This window comes from Prionailurus bengalensis, chromosome D4, assembly GCF_016509475.1.
Source record: "Prionailurus bengalensis isolate Pbe53 chromosome D4, Fcat_Pben_1.1_paternal_pri, whole genome shotgun sequence".
Classification (NCBI taxonomy): Eukaryota; Metazoa; Chordata; class Mammalia; order Carnivora; family Felidae; genus Prionailurus; species Prionailurus bengalensis.
Genome location: NC_057359.1, coordinates 81,266,857 through 81,292,895, shown reverse-complemented (window position 1 = coordinate 81,292,895; position 26,039 = coordinate 81,266,857). Strand labels below are relative to the sequence as shown.

Below are 26,039 nucleotides of genomic sequence, written 5' to 3'. Positions count from 1 at the left end.
TCTCTGTCTCAAAAATAAATAAACGTTAAAAAAAAATGTTTACACCTCCCTGATGACCAGACGTTGAGCATCTTTCACATGCTTTGTGGTCATTTGAGTATCTTCTTTTGTTAAGTGTACATTTAAAATTTTGCTTATTTCTATGGGCATTTTATTTTTAAGTTGTAGGTTCTTTATGTATTCTGTGTACAAGTCTTTCCTATGTCTATTGTGAATATTTTCTCCCTTTTAACTTTTCAAAACCTTAACCTCAAATTTTCATGTTTTAACTCTGTCTTTTGAAGAGCACAAGTTTTTAATCTGGGTGAAGTTGAACTTAAAATTTTTTTTCTTTTATCGTTTCCACTTCTGTGTGATCTCTAAGGCATCTTTGCCCAACTAAATGTTGGGAAGATTTTATACTTTGTTTTTTTTCCAGAAGTGTGTTAGTTTTAGGGTTTACACTTAGATTTATGATTCATTGCAACTCAGTTTCTATATATGGCACAAGATCAGTGTTGAAAGTTTCCTTTCTTCCATAGGGATATTCAATTTTTCCAGTGCCTTTTGCTGCACTGATGATTGTTTCCCTCACTGAATTACCTTGACAACCTTGTTGAAAACCAGTTGACCGTCTGTGTTTGGTCTGTTTCTGGAGTGTGTTTTGTGCCACTCATCTGTATGTTTGCTCTTATGCTGATACCACGCTTTATCTTGGTTACTATAGCAGTAGAGTATATTGGGTAGTGCAAGTCTTCCCACTTCGTGTATCTTCACGATTGTTTTGGTTACCGCAGGACCATTGCATGTCCACCTCACTTTTGTAACCAGTTTGCCCATTTCTACACCGGGCTTTGATTGTGATTGCTTTGATTGTGATTGCACGGTCTCTACAGATCAGTTTGGAAGCCGTGGACATCTTAACAGTGTCAATTCATCTAATCCTTGACTTTTATCTGTATTTATGTCTTCCTTAATTTATCTCAGCAGTGTTTTTATAGTTTTCAGTACAGGCCTTGCACATATTTTGCTAACTTTATCCCTAAGAATGTTTTTTTTTTTATGCTATTATAAATGGTATTTTTTGAATTTCATTTTTCTATTGTTTGTTGCTAGTATATAGATACCCAGTTGACTTTTTAATTTTGAACTTCTATCATATGACCTTGCTCAATTCCCTTATTAGTTCTACAAGTTCTTTTTTTTTGTAGATTTGTTTGGATTTTCTATGTATACAATTAATTCACTGGTGAATTAATATTTTTTGTTTCCTCCCTTCTAAACCTTATATGCCTTTTATTTCTTTATTTATTTTTCTTATTATACTGCACTGGGCTAGGATCTCCAGTACATCACTGAATTAGAAGTAATTAGAGTGGACTTTTTTGCCTTGTTCCCAATCTTAGGGGGAAAACATACAGCTTTTCACTGTTACATGTAATATTAGCTATATGTTGTTCGTAGACGCCCTTTATCAGGTTGAGGAATGTGTCTTTTATAGTTTGCAGAAGTTTTTCATCATGAATGGGTGTTTAATGTTGTCAGATGCTTTTCTGTATCTATTAAGATGATTGATTTTTCTCTTTATTTTGGTAATATGATGAGCCACCAATTCACATTAAAAAAATTTTTTTTAATGTTTATATTTATTTTTGAGACAGAGACAGAGCATGTGTGGGGGAGGGGCAGAGAGAGAGGGAGACAGAACCCAAAGCAGACTCTGTGCTGTCAGCACAGAGCCTGATGTGGGGCTCAAACTCACAAAACTGACCTGAGCCGAAATCAAGAGTTAGATGCTTAACCGATTGAGCCACCCAGGCACCCCAGGCAATCCTCATTAAATGAGTTGGTAAATATTTCTTCCTTTACTGTTTTGAAAATTTTGTATAAGGTTGGTATTATTTCTTTCTTAAATGCTTGGTAGAATACACTATTGAAAGTATTTGGGCATGGAGCTTTCTTTCTGGAAACATTTTAAATTATGAATTAATTTTTTAATACATATAGGTAACTTGTTTCTTTCAAGGAATTAGTCCATTTTATCTAATATGTCAAATTTATTGACAAAAGTTTTGAAAAATAGTATTCCTTATTTTTTAATGTCTGTGAGATATGTGGTGATCTCGCCCGTTCATTGTCCATATTGGTAATTTGTGTTTTCTTTTTCTTTCTCCCTTCCCTTCCCTTCCCTTCCCTCCCCTCCCCTCCCCTCCCCTCCCCTTTTCTTATTTTCTTTCTTTCTTTTCATATCAGCCTAGCTAAAGTTTTATTAATTTTGTTGATCTTTTCAAAGAACCAACTTGTGATTTCATTATTTTTCTCTATTGTTTGTCCATTTTCTATATCATTGATTTCTACTTTTTTTGGATTTACTTTTCTTTAACTTTTTATTTATTTTTATTTATTTATTTTATAAATGTTTTATTTATTTTTGAGAGCACAAGTAGGGGAGGGACAGAGAGAGGGGGACAGAGGATCCGAAACAGGCTCTTCACTGACAGGCTGACAGCAGTGAGCCTGATGTGGGACTTAAACTCACAAGCCGTGAGATCATGACCTGAGCCAAAACCAAGAGTTGGACACTCAACCGACTGAGCCACCCAGGTGCCCCACTCCCCCTCTATCTTTTAAGGAGGAACTTAAGTTCCCTGATTTTTGTTTTTAAGTTTATTTATTTCGAGAGAGAGAGGGGGACAGAGGATCCAAAGCAGGTTCCATGCTGACAGCAGAGAGCCTGATGCACGGCTCAAACTTGTGAGCTGTGAGATCATGACCTGAGCCAAAGTTGGATGTTCAACCCACTGAGCCACTCAGGTGCCCCTAAGTTTACTGATTTTTAAAGCATTTTATTTATTTATTTATTTATTTATTTATTTATTTATTTAAGTAGGCTCCACGCTGAGTGTGGAGCCCAGTGCAAGGCTTGAACTCACAACCCTGAGATCAAGACTTGAGTTGAGATCAAGAGTCAGATGCTTAACTGACTGAGTCACCCAGGTGCCCCAAGTTCACTGATTTTTAAACATTAAATCGATAAATTTCTCTCTAAGCACCGCTTTAGATATATTTCAGAAATTTTTGTATATCACATTTTCATTACCATTTAGTTAAAAATGTTGTCTAATGCCCCTTGAGATTTCTTTAACCTGTGGATTATTTAGAAATGGGTTGTTTAATTTATAAATAATTTTGGAATTGTCCAAGTATCCTTTGTCACTGATTTTGAATTTAATTTTGTTGACATCAGAGAATATATTCAGTATTATCTTTGTGCCTTTAAACTTGTTGAAAGTTGTCTTATGGCCCATATATTGTTTATCTTGATGAATATTTCATATGTACTTGAAAATAATATGTATTCTGGAGGTGTTGGTGCTAAGTCAAATTGGTACTTGGTACTGTTCATATATTCCTTACTAATTTACCACCTACTTATTCGGTCAGTTACTGAGAGGGTATGCTGAAATTTCCAAATCTCATTGTGGATTGCCTATTTTTCCTTTTAGTTATGTCCATTTTGTTTCATGTAGTTTGAAGCTGTTGTTAGCTTGATGATTTGACTTCATTTGAAGGTAACTTTTCTTGTCCTGAAATCTAGTCCTTCTGATATTCATATAGCACCTCCTGGCTTAGTATTTGCATGGTATATCATTTTAATATTCTTTTACTTTTATCTATTTGCATTTTTAAAGATTGCTTCTTGTTGACTTCATATAGTTGGGTTATGGTCTTTTATCCAGTTTGATAATCTCTGCCTTTTAATTGGTGTGCTTGGCCCACTTACATTTAATGTACATTTGCAATCAATATTGTTGGACTCAAGTATACTATCTTACAATTTCTTTATGGTTTATCCTATATATTTGGATTAATTGAGCATTTTTGTTTGTTTGTTTACTTGTTTTTGAGAAAGAGAGAGAGAGGGAAAGAGAGAATCACCCGCAGGCTCCACACTGTCAGCACAGAGCCTGACATGTAGCTCAAACCCATGAATTGTGAGATCATGACTTGAGCCCAAATCAACAATCAGATTCTTAACCGATTGAGACACCCAGGCGCCCCTAATTGATCATTTTTAGTGTTTTATTTTATCTCCTCTTTAGGTTTACTAGCCATGCTTCTTTTAAAAATGTTTTAGTTTTTGTCTTAGCCTTAGAATCTAGGGTTTACAATAAATCTTTAACTTATCACATTTACCTTTAAGTGTTACATACTTCAAGTAAAATATATGTTGCTTCACAACAGTATACTTCTATTTCCATCTTTATACTTTATGGTGTTATCATATATTATATTTCTGTGTTATAAACCCCACAATACATCATTATTATTTTTGCTTTGAAGAGTCAATTATCTTATATAAAGAAGCTGAAAAATGAGTTTATTTGTCTTGTATGCTCACCTATATATTTACATTTCCAGCACTTCCCATTCCTTTGAGTAGTTTTTGGATTCCATCTGGGAATTATTTTCCTTCAACTTGAAGAATTTTTTTAAACATATTTTTTATGGTACAGATCTGCTGTTCTCCCAGCTTTTGTTTGCAAATGTCTTTATTTTACCTTCAGTTTTGAAGCTGTTTTGAAATAATTTTAGACTTATAAGAAAATAGCAAAAATAGTATGCAGAAAGAGTTCCCATATTCCCTTCATTTAGCTTTCCCTGATAACATCTTATACAATTACTGAAACTGGGAAATTAACATTGATGTAATATTACTTAATAATCTATGTGGCTTGGGGCACCGAGGTGGCTCAGTCGGTTAAGTGTCCAACTCCTGATTTCCCCTCAGGTCATGATCTCACGGTTCGTGAGATGGAGCCTGCATTAGGCTCTGCACTGACAGTGTGGAGCCTGGTTGGGATTCTTTCCCCCTCTGTCTGTCTCTACCACTCTGTCTCTCTCAAAATAAATAAATAAACATTAAAAAATAATCTACTCACCTTATTTGCATTTTTCTGTTGTCTTGCTAATGTCTTTTTTTCCTGGGACAGGATCCACTCCATGTTCACTCCTTGCATTTAGTTGTCATATCTCCTTAGTCTCCTGTAAGCTGTAACAGTTCTTCAATCTATCTTTGTCTTTCATGACCTGACTCTTATGAAAAGTACTGGTCAGTTTATTTTTTTAGAATGTCCCTCAATTTGTTACAAAGCTGTAACCATCAAGACAGCATGGTACTGGCACAAAAACAGACACTTAGATCAATTGAACAGAATAGAGAACCCAGAAATGGACCCACAAATGTATGACCAACTAATCTTTGACAAAGCAGGAAAGAATATCCAGTAGAATAAAGACAGTCCCCTCAGCAAACGGTGTTGGGAAAACTGGACATCAACATACAGAAGAATGAACCTGGACCACTTTCTTACACCATAACAAAAATAAACTCAAAATGGATAAAAGACCTAAATGTAAGACAGGAAGCCATCAAAAGCCTCTTTGACCTTGGCCACAGCAACTTCTTACTCAACATGTCTCTGGAGGCAAGGGAAACTATTGGGACCTCATCAAGATAAAAAGCTTCTGCACAGTGAAGGAAATAATCAGCAAAACTAAAAGGCAACCAACAGAATGGGAGAAGGTGTTTGCAAATGACATATCAGATTAAGGGTTAGTATCCAAAATCTATAAAGAACTTATCAAACTTAACACCCAAAAACAAATAATCCAGTGAAGAAATGGGCAAAAGACATGAATAGACACTTTTCCAAAGAAGACATCCAGATGGCTAACAGACAGATGAAAAAATGCTCAACATCACTCATCATCAGTGAAATACAAATCAAAACCACAATGAGATATCACCTCATACCAGTCAGAATGGCTAAAATTAACAACTCAGGCAACAACAGATGTTAGTGAGGATACGGAGAAAGAGGAACTCTTTTGCACTGCTGGTGGGAATGCAAACTGGTGCAGCCACTCTGGAAAACAGTATGGAGGTTCCTCAAGAAACTAAACATAGAACTACCCTACTACCCAGCAATTGCACTACTAAGTATTTATCCAAAGGATACAGGTGTGCTGTTAAGGGACACATGCACCCCAATGTTTATAGCAGTGCTATCGACAATAGCCAAAGTATGGAAAGAGCCCAAATGTTGATGGATGAATGGATAAAGAAGATGTGGTATATATATATATATATATATATATATATATATATATATATATACATACACACACAGTAGAGTATTACTCAGCAATCAAAAATGAAATCTTGCCATTTGCAACAATGTGGATGGAACTAGAGTGTATTATGCCAAGTGAAATTAGCCGGTCAGAGAAAGACAAATATCATATAACTTCACTCATATGTGGAATTTAAGATACAAAACATATGAACATAAGGGAATGGAAGCAAAAATAATATAAAAACAGGGAGGGGCACAAAATATAAGAGACTTTTAAATATAGTGAAAAAATTGAGGGTTGCTGGAGGAGTTGTGGATGAGGAGATGGCTAATGGGCAAGAGCATTGAGGAAGACACTTGCTGGGATGAGCACTGGGTGTTATACAGAGGATGAATCGCTGGAATCTACTCCTGAAATCATTATTGCACTATGTGCTAACTAACTTGGATGTAAAGTAAAAAAAACCAAAACAGAATGTTCCTCAATTTGGTTTTGTCTGATTTTTCTCATGATTAGATTACGATTACACATTTTTTTTATAAGAATACCACAAAATGATGTTGTGACCTTCTTAGTGCAGCATATCAGGAGATACATAATGTCAAGATGTCTTATTTCTGGTGATGTTAAATTTAATCACTTAGTTGAGGTAGTTTCTGTTAGGTTTCTCCACTAAAAAGTTGCTGTTTTCCCTTTGTAAGGTTAAGTATTTTGTGGGGAGATATTTTGGGACTATGCAGCTAGTCTATTTGTCTCATACTTCAAAAAAAAAGCTTTAATTCAGATATAATTAAAGTACAATAAACTACAAATATTTAAAGTTTGCAGTTTGATAGGCTTTGATATATGAAAAAACCCACAAAACCATCACCATGATCAAAATCATGAATATATCCATCACCCCAGAACATTTCCTCATGTCCTTTTGTAATCTTTCCTTTCTTCCTCTCCTTGCCCTCTGCCTCCCATCACCGGCAACCATAGATCTGCTTCGCACTTTCTAGAATTTTATATAAGTGGAATAATGTAGCAGTACTCTTATTTTTTCCTTAAAAATTATTTTTTCTGGCTTCTTTCACTCTACAGAATTATTTTGAGATTCATCCATACTGTAGTATTCATCAATAAAAATTCATTTATTTTTATTATTGAGGAGTAATTCTATTTAATGTATAAACCAAAGTTGTTTATACCTTCAGCTGCTGCTGGATATTTGGATTGATTCCTGTTTTGACCTATTACAAATAAAGATGCTATAAATATCCGTGTCTGAGTCTCTGTATGGACATATGATTCCATTTCTCTTGAGTAAATGCTTAAGAATGGAGTGTCTGGATCATATAGCAGATGTATATTTGATATCAAGGAAAATACCAATTGTTTTCCAAAGTGGTTGTGCCATTTTATATTCCCATCAGCCATGTGTGAGCATTTTAGTTCTTCCACATCCTTGCCATTAGTTGGTAATAGTCTTTTCAATTTTAGCAATTCTAATAGATGTGTAGCCTTTTCTTGTTGGCTTTAATTTGGGTTTCTCTAGTTGTTAATGATGTTGAACATCTTTTCCTGTGCTTTATCATCCAAATACATTCTTTAATGAAATATTTATTTATATCTTGGGTCCATTTTTAAAAATTGAATTGTTTATTATTGAGTGTTGAGAGTTCTTTATGTATTTTGAATATAGGTATTTATCAGCTATATCAATTGCAAATATTTTCTTCCATTCTGTGCATTGTCTCTTCATTGTCTTAACAGTATATTTTGAAGATCAAATTTTCATTCTGGTGAAGTCCAATTTATCAGTTTGTTCTTTCATGGATCCTGTTTTGGTGTTATGTAAGAATCTTTACCTAACTCAAACTCTCAAAGATGTTCTATGCTTTTGTCTAGAAATTTTGTAGTTTTAAGTTTAGGTCTATGATTCATTTGACTTAATTTTTGAATATGCTGTGAGGCATGGATTGAAGTTCACTTTTTTTGGACATGGATATCCAGTTGTTTCAGAAACATTTGATGAGAATACTAACCTTTCTCTCCCAAATTGCCTTTGCCTTTATGTTGAAAATAGTTGCTCAAGTATATGTGGATGTGTTTCTGAATTCTCTATTCTATGCCATTCATATATTTGTCTATTTTTATGCTAATATCTCACTGTCTTGGTTACTATAGTTTTGTAATAAGTCTTGAAACAAGTAACATAGGTCCTTCAGCTTTGTGCACTTTTTTCAAAGTTGTCTAGGTTATTATAGTCTTTTGATCTGCCATAAGAATTTATTTTATTTTATTTTTTTAATTCAAGCTTATTTTTTAAAAAATGTTTATTATTTTTGAGAAAGAGAGAGAGAGAGAAAGTGAGCACACGCTGGGGAGGGACAGAGAGCAAGAGGGAGACAGAGGATCTGAAGCGGGCTCAGCACTGACAGCAGAGAGCCCAATGTGGGGCTCAAACTCACAAATTGTGAAATCATGACCTGAGCCAAAGACAGACGCTTAGCTGACTGAGCCACCCAAGTGCCCCGTATCTGCCATATGAATTTTAGAATCAACTTATCAATCTACAAAAAAGCCTGCTGGGATTTTGATTAGGATTGCATTGAATCTACATTTTACTTTAGGTAGAATCAACATCTTACAACATTGAGTCTTCTGACCCATGAACATGATATATCTCTCCTTTTATTTAGGTCTTTAATTTCTTTGGGCAATGTCTTAGTTTTTAGTGCCTATGTCTTTCACATTTTTTGAAGTTTATTCCTAAGTATTTCAAATTTTTGATGCATTGACAATGTTGTATTTTTAAACTTCAATTTCTAGTTGTTTATTGTGAGTATGTACAAATACAGTTGACTTTTATATATTGATCTTGTATCCTGCAATCTTGCTAAACACAGTAGTTTTCAGTAGTTTATTTTGTAGATTCCATTGGATTTCCTGGATAGACTATCATGTCTTCATGATTTCTTACTTTCCAGTCATTTCTTTTTCTTACCTTATTGCACTGGCTAAAAGTCCCATAAAATGTTAAATAGAAGTGGTGAGAGTAGTTGTCCTAGACTTGTTCTTGATCTTAAGGGATAAGCCTTTAGTTTTTCATCATTAAGTATGGGTTAGTTATAGATTTCTTATAGATGACCTTTATTAAATTGATGAAGTTTCCTTCTGTTCCTTGTTTCCATGGATTTTGTTTTGTTTTTAATTAGAAATGTGTGTTGGATTTTTTTACATAATCTTCTTGAGTCTATTGAGATGATCATATGGATTTTCTTTTTTAGTTTATTGATATGATGAATAATATTGATTGATTTTTAAATATTAAATAAACCTTGCATTTCTAAGATAAATCCAACTAGGTAATGATATATTATCCTCTTTATATATTGTTGGATTTGATTTTATAATATCTTGTTTAAAATGGTTGCATCTATATTCATGAGGGATACTGTTCTGCACTTTTCTTTTTTTGCAGTGTCTTTGCCTGGTTTGTTATTAGGGTGATGCTGGTCACATAGAATGAGTCGGAAGTATTCTCTCCTCTTAAATTTTCTGAAAGAGTTTGTGTAGAATTGGCATTATGTCTTTATTAAATTTTTGGTAAAACTCACCAGTGAAGTCATGTGGGCTTGATGTTTCTTTATGGGAACGTTTTAATTAAAATTTCCATTTCTATAACAGATACAGGCTATTTATGTTTTCTATTTCTTCTTGAATGAGCATTGGTAATTTGTATCTTTCAATGAATTTGTCTATTTTTGCATTCCTACAAATGTTCTTGAACTTTGTTATGAGATTCAGTTAAGTTAACCTGTAAATAGATTTGGGTCTTGTTTTTAAGGTCTGTCAGACAGGACTGGAGCAGTGCTCCAGTATAAACAAATTATTCCTTACTACTTAGGTGTACTTCACCCAGTGCACTACTTCAGTATAAACAAATTATTCCTTACTACTTAGGTGTACTTCACCCAGTGCACCCGTGAATCATGGTGTTTTCTAGTCTGGCTGGTGAGAACAGACAGTATTCCAGGCTCTGTGTGTGCATCAGGCATTCCTACTTCTAATTCTTTCCGGTGCTTCTTTCCTTGGCCTCAGGTAGTTTCCTCATAATCGTGCACTGATTTGTACTTGACTAAATACTGATGGGAGACCCTCCATGGATCTCCAGAGTTCTCTCTTTGTGAAGAAGTCTCCTCTCCAGTAGTCTTTCCTGAGAACTCTAGCTACCTTACTCTCCCCTGACAATTCCATTCCCTCAGCTTGGGGAGTCTATTGGACTCCTGAGTCTATTGGAATCTCTCTCAAGGCAGTAACCTGGGGCAATCTTAGGACTCACATCATTTAATTTTTGTCTCTCAGGAATCATTGTTCTTTGTCGCCTGATGTCCAGTGCCTTCAAAACCATCGCTTAATGCATTCCGTCTAGTATTTGGTTGCTTCAGATGGAAAGGTAAACCCAGTTTCTATCAGTACATCTTGGCTGGAAGTGGAAGTCCTCTGAATGATTGATTATGTGACAATAACAATAGCAATAGTTTTTTTTTTTTTTTAACCGAGATTACCTAATTTAAAATTCTTCAGCAACCCTAACTGGGTTCTTCTATTATTCATAGGAGAGGAAACTGAAGCACAGAGAGGTTAGGTGATTTTGTCAGGGTAACACAGGTTGGACAACTAGCCCCAGAGTTAATACTTTTACTTTCTGTGCTGTAATATGGGAGAATATTTGAATAGATGTGTGGATAAGGTATGGAACTATGCCAGAGAAAGGAGTAAAACTTGTCCAGGATGAGAAGGTTAGGGTAATCAGGGTAGAGGGCAGATGAGAGGGTGGGAGGCAGAAGGCTTCCTGTTGAGGTGACACCTGATTAGACTTTGAAATAACGAGCTTGCCTTGTAGACTAACCAAAGAAGAGCATTCCAGCTAAAACCAGTAGCTTGTGCATAGGTGTACAGATGTGAAATAGTATGGCATATTGGAATGATAAGCAGATTGGTGTTATTGGAGTTTAAAAGAAGAGGGTTTGGCAGTAGATGAAGTGAGAGAAGCAGAGGCCAGGTCATGGAGGGTCTTGAATGCCAGGTTAACAGGAGGAAGCAATGAGAGATTCAGGTAGGGGGTGGGGAAGAGTGTGGCCAGGTTATGGTATTAGCAGAGTAAGCTTTGGTGGAGCATAGATAGGATTGGGGAGAGCGGAGGAGTGAGGCCTATGGGAAAGGATGCTCTGCTTGGCCGGATGACAGAGATGCTGAGGGTTGTATTGAAACACTGAGACAGGACTCATGCAGAGAAGGGCCAGACATGCAGGATATTTAGAAGGCGGAATCCACAGGACTCGGAGACGGATCAGAGAGGGGGGGTTGAGGAAGAAGGCGGAACTGACGCTTTCAGGAATCTGGTGGGGGTGCCCTTTGCTAAGATGCCGAAGAGAAGGAGCAGGTTTAGTGGAGAAGATGGAAAACCGAACTAGTGCTTGTTATTTACCTGTTGACTTTCTGACTGTAGCTGTTCAGAGAGACTTGTGAGTAAAATGGGAGGTGGGTCAGGTGATTGACGGGGACTAAGTCCTGAACCATCAAAGCCCTTTTGATCAACGCTAAAAGTACTTAGAACAGGTTCCCTAACATAAAGGAGGATTTCTTTGTTTCTAAGATGGTATTCGTCTAGAATCTGCTGACTCAGAGCCTGGCACATGCAAAATAAGACTCTGAAAACACTACTGTGGGCACTTGCTGGAAAGCCCAGCCCGTCTGGTAAGTCCCTTCCCCCAGCCTGGGTTCTCCATCTGTTAAGTGGGTAAATGATCCGACCCTCAGAGTGATTGTGCACATCCAGTGAGTATTGGATGATGAAATGCTTTATTAGCTGTAAGCCTGATTAAAAAAAACCACCACCACCACCACCACCAACATGTGGCATTCTTATTTTTAATATCTCCTTTGTTTTACTACAAAACAATGCATTCATATTAAGAATTCAAATAATATGGGAACGTGTAAAGTAAAAGGCGAAAAAGAAAATCCCCACTCATTAGAGATTACTTGAACACTAGTGTGTGTCCTTCCAGCTTTTTCCTATGTATGAACAGATAGACACCGCGTCACACACAGCTCTTTTTCTTTAAAGAAATGGGATTATCCTCTGCGTTCTCTTCTTCAGTCTGCCATTTCCTCCACTGTGTTTTATACATCTTTCCATTTCACTGCTGCAAAGTACTGTGTTGTAGGCGTGCATGACTTTTACAATCGATCCCCTATTGATGAACATATAGGTAGTTCTCCTGTTTCTTTGGTTCAACAAGTAACGCCATCAGGAGCACCTTCCTACATAGGTATCTTTATACCCCCGTGCCAGCATTACCTCCAGACAGATATCTCAAAGTGGAATAGCTGTATTAAAAAATACGTGCATTTACATTTTGACAGGTAAAGCCAAACACGAGGCTTTATTAGAAATGGTGCACTTAATTATGAGAGTAAACAGTGTCTTGCCATTGCCTTGGAAGTGAGCTGTCAGAGGTGCGTGTGGGGGCTTTGCTTTGTGACTCCTACAACAGCAGGAGGATGTGTGAGTAGCTGAACAGCATTCTAAAACCTGACACTTGGTAGGTATTAGATTTGTCACATTAATTAGCATTCAATTTATTTCGCTAAAGAACGGGGAAGATCCACATCGCTCCTATATGCCTTTGCAAAACTGGTACCCAAATATGATCAGCAGGTGGCACTAGCTGGAAGCAAGTAGGATTCTCCGTGGAAATTTTTGTGGCGAGGAGGACGCAGGCTCTCTTTCCCTCTTCAGCAGATGGCCAATAAAAAAATTCCTTGGAGTTTATTTTGCATATGGTCTTCCATCTGGGTATTTGAGAAAAGTACAGTTTTGTTATCAAAACAGTATTTATTATGGTGAAGGAGTTTGTATTTCGTAGCAGAAGAATTTTTCAGTGAATAAAGCCAAAAACCTGTTCAATAATGTTTTGCAGTTTCTTGGACAGAGTCAGTGAGCATGAGGTTCTTCCATTTTCCTCTCCAGTTACCAACCTCAGTTAGCTTTTATTGATTCAGCTCCTCGAGGCTGAATGAAGCGCATTATTTGCAAAAACCCCAGAGAACAATGTTCTCCACTGGGTGTAGGAACTAGGAGAATGTGGAGTTATAAGTGGGTCAGAGTCGAGGCAGGAACAAAACCTTCAACGTGAAGTGTGTATTCCTTGTCCTGATTCCGCACTTAGCAAACCACCTTCTGCTGGCTTGATTACTCGCATCATCTCCTGCATATCGATGACATGCTGATTTGGCTGGCTTGGGTCACCCAATGGCTTACCCAAAGGATGAAGTTTCTATACCTTCAACCTGCCTTGGGGAGCCCTGGCCCTCTCCACAGCCTCAGCTGGCACCATTTTCCACTCCTTTCTATGGCATATCCTTCCATATTCAGCTTTCTAGGTACCGCGGCCTCCCTTACTCTACATTTTGTACGTGCCTCTCCTGTCACCTGGAGCACTTGTCTTCATCCTCTGTGTCCCTCTCCCACCTACGATGCTGTTTTCTTTCACCTGACAAATGAGGCTCATTCTTCAGACCGCTGTTTTCTTTTACTTTTCCTATAAACCTACTCTGCCCCCCAAGTCAGGGGCATGTCCTTGACAACACCTTGTTCTTCTCTCTTCCTGGCACTTATGTGTGCTCACTGTTTGGTAACTGCATGTTTCATAATCTTTCTTTCCTCTCCAAGTCCCACAAGGGCAGCTAGTGATGGGATGGGTCTCACTCATCACTGTGTCCCTAGCACCTTTCACAGCACCTGGCACACAATAGGAACTCAAGTATATTTGCAAATTAATATGCAGACGCGCAGGTTTAAAAATTTTTGTCTCTTGTGCGTTTAGCCATCAAAAGTTGGCTCCTCTGAGGTCAAGGGTATCAGTATGAGCTAGCCTGTCACTTTATAAGGGTGTGGGCTGGACTTGGGTCATGAGGAACTTGACCATCCAGTGAGACGGTGGTTGTTGTGCTGCCCTTTCCCTGATGATGCCCCAACCCCCACCCACACACGGAGCTCTGACACACATCTGCAGCAAGCTTGGAATGCCTTCTGTTTATTCAGCGTGGCTTCCACCGAGGCTGCGGCCGCGGCCTGGGGTTCTGGTGCATAACCAGTAAAGGACTGAAGACAGAAGCTAGGGGACTCCAGCTGTCAGAAGAAGGCAGATGATTCAGAGCTGCTGGCAGTGACTCTGTAGGAGCCATGGTCTCACCTCCCCATCTGCTTCAAGTTTCGTGTTCTTTGTTGCCAAAAATAAAACTTCACCTCCCGCTTAGATATAGCATGCCTTTCTTGTGCCCCTTGCTTAACAGTTCAATTTGTTTACTGGAAAAATGATACCATCTGAAACCCAAGAGGCTGCTCCTCTCTGGAAAAGCATACCTAGGTCCTATTCATTAGGAAGTCCTTTTAAGTGGCCCACGTGACAACTGGCACCTTTGCAGTTTACCAAGTACACGACCTCTGCTATCCTCACTCAATCGGGGGAGGTGTCGTTGCCTCCAGTTTACAGATGAGGACACGGGGGCTCAGAATAGGAGGTCCCCGCTCATGGTTCTATGTGGCTCTGCAATGGCCAGTGCCCTCAGATTTCTGGCGTGGTTCAGTGCAGACATTTCCTGAGACCTACTAAGTGCCGGGTGCTAGTGAAACAAACCAACTCACATACATCCTTGCCCTTGGCAGTCATTTAATGTGAAAGGAAGGGCTGGGCTGGAGTAGGTGGCCTGGATTCAAGTTCTGGCTTTCTGTTTTCCCCAGTTCTACTGAGATGCAATTGACATGTAACCTGGGTGAGTTTAAAACGTACAGCGTGATGATTTGTCATAGGGGTATGTTAGGAAATGATTGTCCCATAAGTATAAGGTTGGTTAATACACCCATCACCTGACATAACTACATTTTGTGTGTGTGTGTGTGGTGAGAACATCTAAAATCTACTCTCTTAGCAACTTTTAAGTACACAATGCAGTATTGATAACTACAATCACCATATCTGTACATCAGAGGCCCCAGAACTTATGCATCTTATAACTGGAAGTTTGTGCACTTTGGCCACTACTCATTTCCCCCACCTCCCAGCCCCTGGCAACCACCATTCTACTCTCTGTTTCTACAACTTACACTTTGTTTTTTTAAATATAGGTTCCACATATAAGTGAGATCATACAGTGTTTGTCTTTCTCTGACTTATTTCACTTAGCATAATGCCCTCAAGGTCCATCCATGTAAATGGCAATATTTTCCTTCTTTTCTTATGGCTGAATATCATTCCACTTTATATATACACCACATTTTCTTTGTCCCTTAGTCTGGTGATGGACCCCAAGTTTGTTTCCATGTGTTGGTGATTGTGAATGATGCTGCAACAAACATGGGGGTGCAAGTATCTCTCAGAGGTGATCATTTCATTTCTTTTGGATATATGCCTACAAGTGGGATTGCTGGTCGTTCTATTTTTAATTTTTTGAGGAACCTCTAAACTGTCTTCCACGCTGGCTGTTCCACTTTACAGTCTCACCAATAGGAGCGAGGTGATACCTCATTGTGGTTTTCATTTGCATTTCTCTGATTATTAGTGATGTTGATCATCTTTTCATGTTCCCGTTGGCCATTTGTATGTCTTCTTCAGAAAAATGTCTGTCTGGGTCCTTTGCCCACTTTTTAATTGAAGTTTTTTTCAGCTGAATTGTGTGAGTTCCTTATACAACTTGGATATTAACCCCTTATGTGCTGTTGGGCTTGCAAATGTTTTCTCCCAATCTATAGTTCGCCTCTTCATTTTGTTGATTGTTTCTTCCCCCGGACAGAACTACATCTTCAGTTCAATGTAGTCTCACTTGTTGGTTTTCGCTTTTGTTGCCTGTGCGTCTGGTGCCATGTCCCGGTGCCACCTCTTAACCAGCTGTGGAAGCCTGGCCAAGTCATCTCTCTCCCACCCCCCACCCCACCCCCTCTTCCAGGTGTCAGTGCTTCCTCTGCAAAGAGAGAAGATCGTGTAGCATCACTAAGGACCCTTCCAACCTCTAAGCTTTTGTGATTCTGTGAATTTGCCTTTCCTGGACGTCCGTAAAACTCCCCGCTGCAGTTATAATTCTGCACAGATTTCTCCTCCAAGGTTTCACTGGGGCACCGAGGGCCTTGTGTAATCAATCATCTTCTTGCTAATGCCCGGTCAGTGCAGCCTGGGCTTAGGGAGGCGCAGATAGGGAAGGCTGCACTACAGAGGCTTCTAGAAGTGCTCTCTGCAGGGCTGGCCTGCCCCCCCTCCCTGCCCTGGGGCAACCACGGTCTCCTCACCTCTGCCCGGCCCCTCCCAGGAGGCTGACTGAAGCCAGGTCTGCGCGGTCGTCCGGGTGGCTGTTGGACGACACTAGCGAATATTGTAGCCAGGGCCAAGCCATCCTTCCTGGTGGGTCTGAAGCCCATTCGAAAGATTCACATCTGTTCACGTTCTTGCGTCTCTTGACTGTTTCTTTTGCCAGAGACTCTCTTCCTGTGCTTGTTCACTTGAGTTTCCTGTGTCGGAGTTGATGTCACCAAACCTATGAAGGTCTTTTCTGATCCCTCCCTTCTCCCACTCCACCTCCCACCCCCCTGAACCCAGACCCTGGGACAATTTTCTCTGGCCCAAATTCTATACCCCCCTCCAATTATAGGACCCCAAAGCACAGTACTTTTTTCCCAATGTTCCTGGTTGAAAGATAGTGAGGCAAGTGTTTGGGGTCAGTATAGATCCCAAAGTTTAAAATCCTTTTATTAAATTACTTCCTAAGTGTGCACCTTGGGGAAGTTATTTCATTACTCTGAGCCTCAGTTTCCTCACCTGTAGCACCATGGGGATGCGATGAGAATCACCCTGTGTCCCTCCGTGATCGGACATTTACTTTTCTGTTGTCCCTGCTGGACTGGAGGCCCTGGGGAGCCAGAACCTGGTCAGACTCGTCTCCACCTCCCCACTGCCCAGCACAAAAGGGCCCCTCAGGCATTTGTGTGAAATGAATGAATAATGAAAGAGGTTTTGCAGTCTTCACTGGAAATTTAAGCCGGTGCTAAGGATGCCTAGACAAAGCATTCTGGGTATTTCTGGCTTATTGGAAATGTGGAAATGGACTTATTTTAATTTTTCATAAAAACCTTATGTTGAGACTAATTATCTCACTATTTGATGAGAGATCATGTAGGAGAGGAAAAAAGTGAAGACCTCTCTCTGACTGAATGGGATCCCAGCTTGGCTTAACTTTTTTTTTTCCCCCTAGATTTCTTCCTCCTCCGAGACAGCCCTGTGCAATAACACAGAGAGTAGAAGCTCTTTTGCTTAATCTCCTAAACTTCAGTTTGGCCCCAAATACATGTAGTGTTTTAAATCGCAGCTGTTACAGTTTCGCCCCTTCGCAGTACTGATATATTATGTGGGATGTTGAGATGAACATGATCATTAGGGAGCCGCTGCCTTCACCTGCTTCTCCCCTCTAATGGCAAGGTTTTAAAAAGAAAAAGGGAAAGTGGCATACATTTTTCTGGGAGACTACTTTAAAGGTCAAGAAAACCCTGCTTCCCAAAGCGAGTAAAAGGTCATTGTTCACCCTTCAATTTTTGTCCTTTGGTTTCATTCTGCAAAAGTTCCTAGTGATGTCGCCTTAGTTACTTGAGGACACATGTCTCATGTTCTCCCACAAAATAGTGGCCCCGATCTCGACTTCAGTGCCTATCTCAAAAGGGAATTAATGAAGATTGCTTTGCCCGTGCCTTCTTTCCTCGTCTCTGAAGAAACAAAGCGAGCTCTGCTGCTGTTTCTCGCTCAGCTCCTTTTCTGTGTCGTTGCTTTTTGGGAGGTTAGTTTAAGGCAAGCAAGGCAGACGAGAGGCCCGGGTTGAGAAAGACGTGGTGATCGAGTCCTCCAGCTCATTCATAACTGATTCTCTCCTCCTTTCCTGCCCCCGAAACGCACACCCGCTCTCCCACCGCCTTCTGAAATTCACCCATCATATTTTCTAGACGAGTTAGAAGGGCAGGATAAAAGGATTTGTTTGGCCAGAAAAGATCTAGTGATAGTGCTTCTCTGTCCTTTTGGACCTGATGGCTCCCTTCCGTTTTCTTTGAACTTTTTAATTTGACCTAATTTCAGACTGATTGAAAAATTGTGAAACTAATACAGAGGATTTCTACACACCCTTCACTCAAATAACCCAAAATATTACCATTTTACCACATTTACTTTCTCCCTCACCCTCTCTCTCCTTTTTTGGGAGTAAGTTGCCTGATGCCCCTTTACCCCAAAACACTTCTGTATGTATTTCCTAAATAAAAGGGCATTGTCTTTCATAACCACCATGTAAGGGTCAAAATCGTGAAATTAACATCGATCCAGTGCTATTGTCTGATCTGATCATACTCAGAATTGACTCAGATTCTGACAATTATCCCAACAACGTGTAGTGTAAGAACTGGAGCCAGTTGTCTCTTCAGCCTCCTGTAATCTGGGAGAATGTGCTGGCCTTTCTCTGTGTTTCATGACATTGGCATTTTCGATGAGTACAGGCTAGCTATTGAGCAGATTGCTCCTCAATTTGGGTTTGTCTGGAGTTTCCTCATTATTAGATTCAGGAAAGGCATCTTTGGCAAGAATAGCACAGAAACAGTGTCATGTCTTTCTCAGGGGTATCATCTCTGGAGGCACGTGATGTCAGTGTGTTGTCTTCTTCCTGGTGATGTTAACTTTCATCTTTTGGTTAAGGTTGTGTCTGCCAGAGTTCCACTGAAAAAGTACTGTTTTCCCTTTTTGGATTGATAAGTACCTTGTGGGAAGATACTTTAAGACTATATAATATCCTGCTACTCCTCAAATTTTCACCCTCCTGTTTTAGCCTCCATCAGTGATTCTTGCCTCAATCAGTTATTATTGTGATGGTCACCAAGTGGTGTTTAGTTAACCCCGTCATTCTATCTACATTTGTTGATTGAGTTCCTACTGCAAGGAGAAGCTTTGTCTTCTCATTTATTTACCTCAGCAGGTGTGCCTGCATATTTAGTGTGGACTCGACTCATGGATTCTTATTTTACCCAGTGAGTTATAATCCTTTACCGTCATTATTTATCTTGATGTTCAGATTATCCAAGATTTGACCAGTGGAGTCCTGTGTCCTTCCTGTCGCTCTGTGAGCACTCTCTTACTTTTTTGCCACAAGATAGTCCAGGCTTTTGTTACGTTTTCCCTGCCCCAATTTTGGAATCAGTCAAGTCTCCAAGAATCCCTGGTCTCTTCTGGTGGGCGTGAAGTGTGCTCGTTGCTACAAGGTGTCATCCCAGTGCCCTCCCCTTTTTATAAAAAATATTTTGTGATATTATCTTTATCATCCTGAAATGAAATATAATCAAGCTATACACGTTGTTTAAAAACAAAACAACACCCATAATGTTCTCTAAAAGAGAAAATAAAGGAAAATGTATGCATTTCAGTAAGTAAATGCTTTGGCACTGTTATCCTGAAAGACATACGAAAGTGGTCAAATGCCTGCACCCACCTATAATGAATAACTTTGGGTATAAGCAAAGTAAGACAGTTTGATTAAACATCATAGTGTCTGTCTTTCGGCCTCTCAGATAGATAGATAGATAGATAGATAGATAGCATAAACCACCATGCCATCAGTGAGGTGACACTTCTGAAATATTGATAAAATCCCAGGGCAAGAAAGGGCAGAGTGTAATTTGCCCTCTATTTGTGCAATTGTTGCATTTCTGGAAAATTGTGATGCTCAGCTTAAATCAGGTAGAAAATTCTTTTCGTTTGTTTGTGACAGAGTTGTGTTCTAGGCCAGCTCCATGCTACATATCCATGGGTCTTGACTTCACAAAGGTACAGCAGACTGCTCAGGGCACAGCCGTCTGTCTGGCATTCAGGCCCCTGCCCACCAAATGCTGGTAGTGCTCTCCCTTCACTGTGACAGGCAAAAGAAAGTTCTAGACACTCCTAGAACTTTCCAAAGCCCTCCTTTGGTGGCAGTGCTAGCATCCGTCTCCACGGAGCACAGCGTGTTCATCTGTCTTCCTTAAGAAACACAAATGCTGTTATATTGCTTGAAGGTGTTTAATTTTTAAGAATCATATTCCAGAATCATGTCTAACATTCAGGTTTCCCTGACTCCCACTTTACTTTTGGAATGAAGGCGACCCTCCTCTGTCTCTCTGCCTGGGTGGGAAAGCAGCCTCAGCTCACTGCCTTGGGTGGCCAGAGCTTGCTCACAGGGAGGTTGTCCACGCTGGGTAGGAGAGTCGTGACCTCTCATAGCACAGTGCCACCCTGCAAGCCGTCTTGTCATGACCCTTGTTCTCCAAAGAGTGTATAGAGGAACCCTGGAAGCCCTAAGCAGACACAGACCTCCAGAGATATTAATTAGCCATAGAGCTAAAGGAGTACCAAAGGATAACTAATCACAGGAATTAGAAAGGACCCGAGAGAACATCCGGGCCACTCTCTTCTGGGTGAGTGCCCTCCACACCTGGACAGGTGCCCAGGCGCCAGCCTGTACTTGGTCATTTTCAGAAATGGGCAATTTAATATTTTTCTAGGCAGTTCATTCCACCAAGGACTGTTCTAAATTTTTTAATTATTCCCAAGTTGAGACCTTTCTACCTGTGTCTTATCTTCTCTTCCCCATCCCCGCTGGATATGGTTTGGTGCTGTTGGTCCCATGGAACATATATGTCCCCTGTAGACCCTATGACTACACTTCAGAAATCTCAAAGTTGTGTCCATGTCTCCTGAGCCTTCTTGGCTCCAGTCTTTGACATTGTACTTGACATTGAGATTATTGTGATGAACATGCCTGAGTTCTTGTCCTTACGAAGTTTTTAGTGTAGCAGGAAGTCCAGTACTGCACAAGCACTGAGCATACAGGCTGATGTCAAATACCCTTGCCTCCTTTTCCGAAGGAGTGGAAAGGTGTGGAGGAAAGAGGCTGTCTTCTGGAGCTTGAGTTGACACTGCCCACAGCTGCACGTGTGGCCTTGCGTTATTCTTTGCTTCACGCTCTGATCCTCGTTTCATCCTCTGTAAAACCGCAGGCAGACGAACATTCACTCCACAGTGTGTTAAATAAGAACACTGTAAAGCGCCCCGCACTGTGACGCTCAATGCATGGTTGTTTCTTCCTCTTGCTCTTTTCATTCCCCCAGTGTGACATGTTTAAAGAAGCTTCTAGATATTTAGAAAGGGCTTACAGCTCAGATTAAAATGGCTTATCAGAGTAAAATCACTCAGATTTATCTCTGCTGCTCTCAGACTCCACCCTTTGTCAGATAACCAGGGGTACTTTAAAAATTAGATGAGCAAAACACAAATAAGGAGATGTGCCTATTTGGATTCAAGGCAAAGGCAAAATAGTAACTTGTCTCTCAGATTAATTGTTGTATGTTTAATGTTGAAACACATATTGACTAACGTCGCCATTGACTGATATCACCGCATCGCCATGTCTTAGATATTGAAATTATAATCAGCCCACATTATTAATCTGAATATACGTGAGCTCTTGTCGGTGTTCTCCAAATACATTATAATTAAAATTTTTTTTTTTAACATTTATGGTTGAGAGACAGAGACAGACAGAGCATGAGCAGGGGAGGGGCAGAGAGAGAAGGAGACACAGAATCTGAAGCAGGCTGCAGGCTCTGAGCTGTCAGCCCAGAGCCTGACGTGGGGCTCGAACTCACAGACCGTGATATCATGACCTGAGCCGAAGTTGGATGCTTAACCGACTGAGCCACCCAGCCGCCTCCAAATACATTATAATTTAAAAAGTGTTCTCTGGGGCACCTGAGAACAGGGGTGGCTCAGTCAGTTAAGTGTCTGACTCTTGATTTTGGCTCCGGTCATGATCTCACGGTTGTGAGCTCGAGCCCCATGAGATAGAGCACCTCGTCGGGTCTGTGCTGGGCATAGAGCCTACTTAAGAGTCTCTCCCCCTCTCTCTGCCCCTCCTCTGCCTGCTCCCTCCTCTTTCTCTCTCTGTCTCAAAAAAAAATTTTTTTTTTTTAGTGTTGTCTGGTCTTGAAGGTCTGGAGAATGCTGGACTAGAGAGGCTTATTACAATCCCCTTTTGATGGATGAAGATATTGATGCTGTGGGGCTAACAAATACCCTACTATTTCCTGTACATTATCTCTCTGTGGCTGCTCAGTTTATGGGATTGTATCCTGATATCCTGACCGCTGTCCTGTTGCGGTGGTTGCATAACTCTCCTGTCTTTATGGGTCATAGGTGAGGTCTTCCCTAGAGAGGGAGAACTTTCCAGCGTCAGTGTTAGGGGATCTCTTAGCTGAGCCTCCAGGGAATCTAGGTGTGCTCCTAGACATGGGAAAACACTACCTTCTGCCATCCAAGGTCACACCGCAGAGCCCTGTTGTACTGAGATGAGAATAAACAATTCCGTAAACGGGACTGTCTCATTGCGTGCTCTTCTCTGTGTTTATTTCCCTTTTGCTCTCCTTGAGTCATTCATTAATAACAGTCTTTTAGAGCTTGATCCCATCTAGGCTGTGGGGAAGTAAGGAAAGAGTTGGAGCCCATGCTTGGTTCGGGGCGTTAGCGGAGATCAAACTCCCTCCTGTCCTAAATCCCTCGTGGTGGAGACAGTGGCTACAGAGATATCCCCATGGGGAAGGTGGATTGGGGGGAACAGTCAGGGGAGGCTGTTCCCACACAGAGTGGCCTCCACTGCCACTCTCTGATGCATTTAGGAAACAGGGAAGTTTCCTTACACATGACCACTGAGGTCACAAAGGGGATGCTGGCCTGACGGTGCCTGTGAGCCCATCTAAGAGTAGGCAGAGGACTTGTCCAGTGGCCACCTGCTACCATTGAAACAGAGTGGGGTGGGGGAAGCAGACAGTGTTTATTTGAGGACAAGTGCTCATAAAGCTGGCCTCCAGTGGCATGGGAGGAGCTCCTTTGTAAAACTCAGCCCAGCCTGGCTTCCAACCAGCTCGCTCATTCAGAACACCACAGAGCTTCACATGATCAAAGGCATGTAAAAGTAATTCCTACATGTCAACACCTTCGTGCTCCTTGAAATTTAAACCAGCAGTTGAAAACTGGAGCCTGGCGGGAGATCCTGTTCTCACTCTCCTGCTGTAAATGATCAGGCTAATGACTGATGAGTTCCCAGAAGGGCACTTGGCTGCCCGGCCAGGTTCTCAGAGGAGATTGGTTTCTTGGTTTGTCAGGTTTATACCCAGTGCTTTGCCGGTAGACATCAGAGCTCTTGCCCAGCAGCACCAGCACCTGCATTGCTGTCCTGCCTGCCCAGTGACCTGGGGCTGGGCACACCCAGCAACAGGCCATGCCATTGGCACTCAGGGCAGCAAGTGTCTGGGTCTGTGGCCCTGGTCCCCAGAGTCACCTCAGACTTCCCTGCCACGCCCCACTCCTTACTCTCCCTGCCCTCCTGTCATTTGACGTGCCATGTCCTAACTGTGATTTGTAGGTCATCTGATTTCTCTGAACCTCAAATCCTTTCTGTGTAACATTATTAAGAATGGTATCACACACATGCACAAAGGATACTAAAGAACACAACAAAAATAGAAACATTTTGGGCAACATGGGTGTGAAGGGGGTCAAAAGGTATAAACTTCCAGTTATAAAATAAATAAGTCATGGTTACCATAGTTAATAATATTGTGTTGTAGGGGGGGCCTGGGTGGTTCAGTCGATTAATCGACCAACTCTTGATTTTGGCTCAGGTCATGATCTCATGGTTCATGAGATTGAGCCCCGCATCAGGCTCTGCTGACAGTGTGGAGCCTGCTTGGGATTCTCTCTCCCTCTCTCTCTGCCCCTCCCCCACTTGATCTCTCTCTCTCTCTCTCTCTCTCTCTCTCTAAAACAAAGAAATAAACTTTAAAAAAATAATAATGCTGTATAGTTTATTTAAAAGTTGCTAAGAGAGGGGCGCCTGGGTGGCGCAGTCGGTTGAGCGTCCGACTTCAGCCAGGTCACAATCTCGCGGTCTGTGAGTTCGAGCCCCGCGTCGGGCTCTGGGCTGATGGCTCAGAGCCTGGAGCCTGTTTCCGATTCTGTGTCTCCCTCTCTCTCTGCCCCTCCCCCGTTCATGCTCTGTCTCTCTCTGTCCCAAAAATAAATAAATGTTGAAAAAAAAATTTTTTTTAAAAATAAATAAAAGTTGCTAAGAGAGTAAATCTTAAAGTTCTCATTTCATCTCATTTTTCTTAAAAATTTTGTGGCTATGTGTGGCGATGGATATTAACTAGACCTATTGTGGTAATCATTTTGTTATATGCATATATTGAAAGATTATGTGGTACACCTGGAACTAATATGTTACATGTCAGTCACATCTCCTGAAAAAAGCGTATAAATACAGAACATATATTTGACTACGAAGTGATAGCCAGTAAACTGAAAATCTGCCCCCTCCTCACCAAATAATAGTAGCAAACATTTATGTAGCACTTAGTACATGCCTGACACTACTTTTTAAAGATTAATTAATTAATTACAGCACCACTTTTCAAAGGCGCTTCACGCATATTAATTCATTCAGTCCTCAAGACATCCCTTGTGAGGTTGATATATGATTCTTTCTATTATATTCATGAAAAAAACAGAGGCAGAGAATTTAGGTGTTTTGCCCAAGAATAAAGTTTTTAATTTTTTTTTTTAAGTTTATTTATTCTGAGAGAGAGAGAGAGAAAGAGAGCTCAAGCAGGGGAGGGGCAGAGAGAGAAGGGGACAGAGGATCCCAAGTGAGCTCTGTGCTGACAGCAGAGAGCCCGATGTGGAGCTCGAACCCACAAACTGCAAGATCGTGACCTGAGCCAAAGTCAGACGCTTAACCAACTTGCACCACCCAGGCGCCCCTATATATATATATATATATATATATATATATATATATATATATATATTTTTTAATAAATAAAAAAGAAAAATCAATATCCATAGATTTTTCATAGCATAGCTCTGAGGATTCAGTAAAACATCTGTAATGCAAGTGAGTTTTAAATGCTTATGCATGGTTATTATATATTATTATTAATTACATGTTTAAAATATTAAGCTGTAAGCCTTCTTCTAGAATCTTGTATATGAAAGACGGTACGATTTAGCAGACAAGATGTAGCCTCTGGGAATTTGGACGTACATGTGTATTCAGATCCTGGCTCCCTAGTGTGCAAACTGTCTGACCTGGGGGGATATACCTAACCTGGTAAGTCCCATTTTTCCTCACCTGCGATGGAGGGGACTCTGATAGTGTTCACTTGAACCATATGGAATTGCCTGTATCTGTATGGCTGGTTGTGACCTATGAAAATGGTGATTTCCTATGGCTCACTCTCCAGTGCCTCCCTCATAGGGTTGCTCCTAAGGATTGAAGAGAATCTCCTAAGGATTGAAGAGAATCTGTGGAAATACCCAGTACAGAGCCTGAAGTGAGCTCTTCCAGCCGCCTAGGAAGCTATCACAATAACAGAGGTGAGAAATGCTGAGAGCAGTAGAGGACAGCAAGGCGTGTGAGTAGATAGAAATGTCAGAATTTGGTGACTGGATAGGGCAGGTGATGGGCAAGAAGGTAGAAGCCAGGGTGACGCCCAGATTTCTGGCTTGGGGACAGGGGTGGATGGTGGCACTGTTTACTGATACAGGGGACACAGGAGCAGTAGATCTGAGGAAAGAGGCAACGGGTTTGGTTTTGGCCGGGCTGAATTTTTGATGCCTATGGAGATGTCTAATTATATGGCTCTGGAGCCCAAGAGAGAGGTGTGTGCCAGAGATAAGAGGATGAGTAGTCAGCTGCGTGCAGGGTGCTTTAGTTGAAGTCCTGGGAGTGGTTGGAATCCCCTGGGGATTAGCCCT

At 40.7% G+C, this 26,039-nt stretch overlaps 1 protein-coding gene across 5 annotated transcripts in view; it reads left to right on the top strand.

The window, feature by feature from the left end:
• Positions 1-26,039, top strand: part of TTLL11 (tubulin tyrosine ligase like 11) — a 243,536-nt gene that overhangs the window by 62,007 nt on the left and 155,490 nt on the right. The window contains exon 1 of one of the 5 annotated variants that reach the window (XM_043565838.1): positions 25,549-25,658. The exons of the other annotated variants lie outside the window; for them this stretch is intronic. The gene's annotated coding sequence lies outside the window, so the exon portion shown is untranslated. Of the gene's footprint in view, positions 1-25,548; positions 25,659-26,039 lie in introns of those variants that run through there. 5 annotated transcript variants of the gene reach the window in all.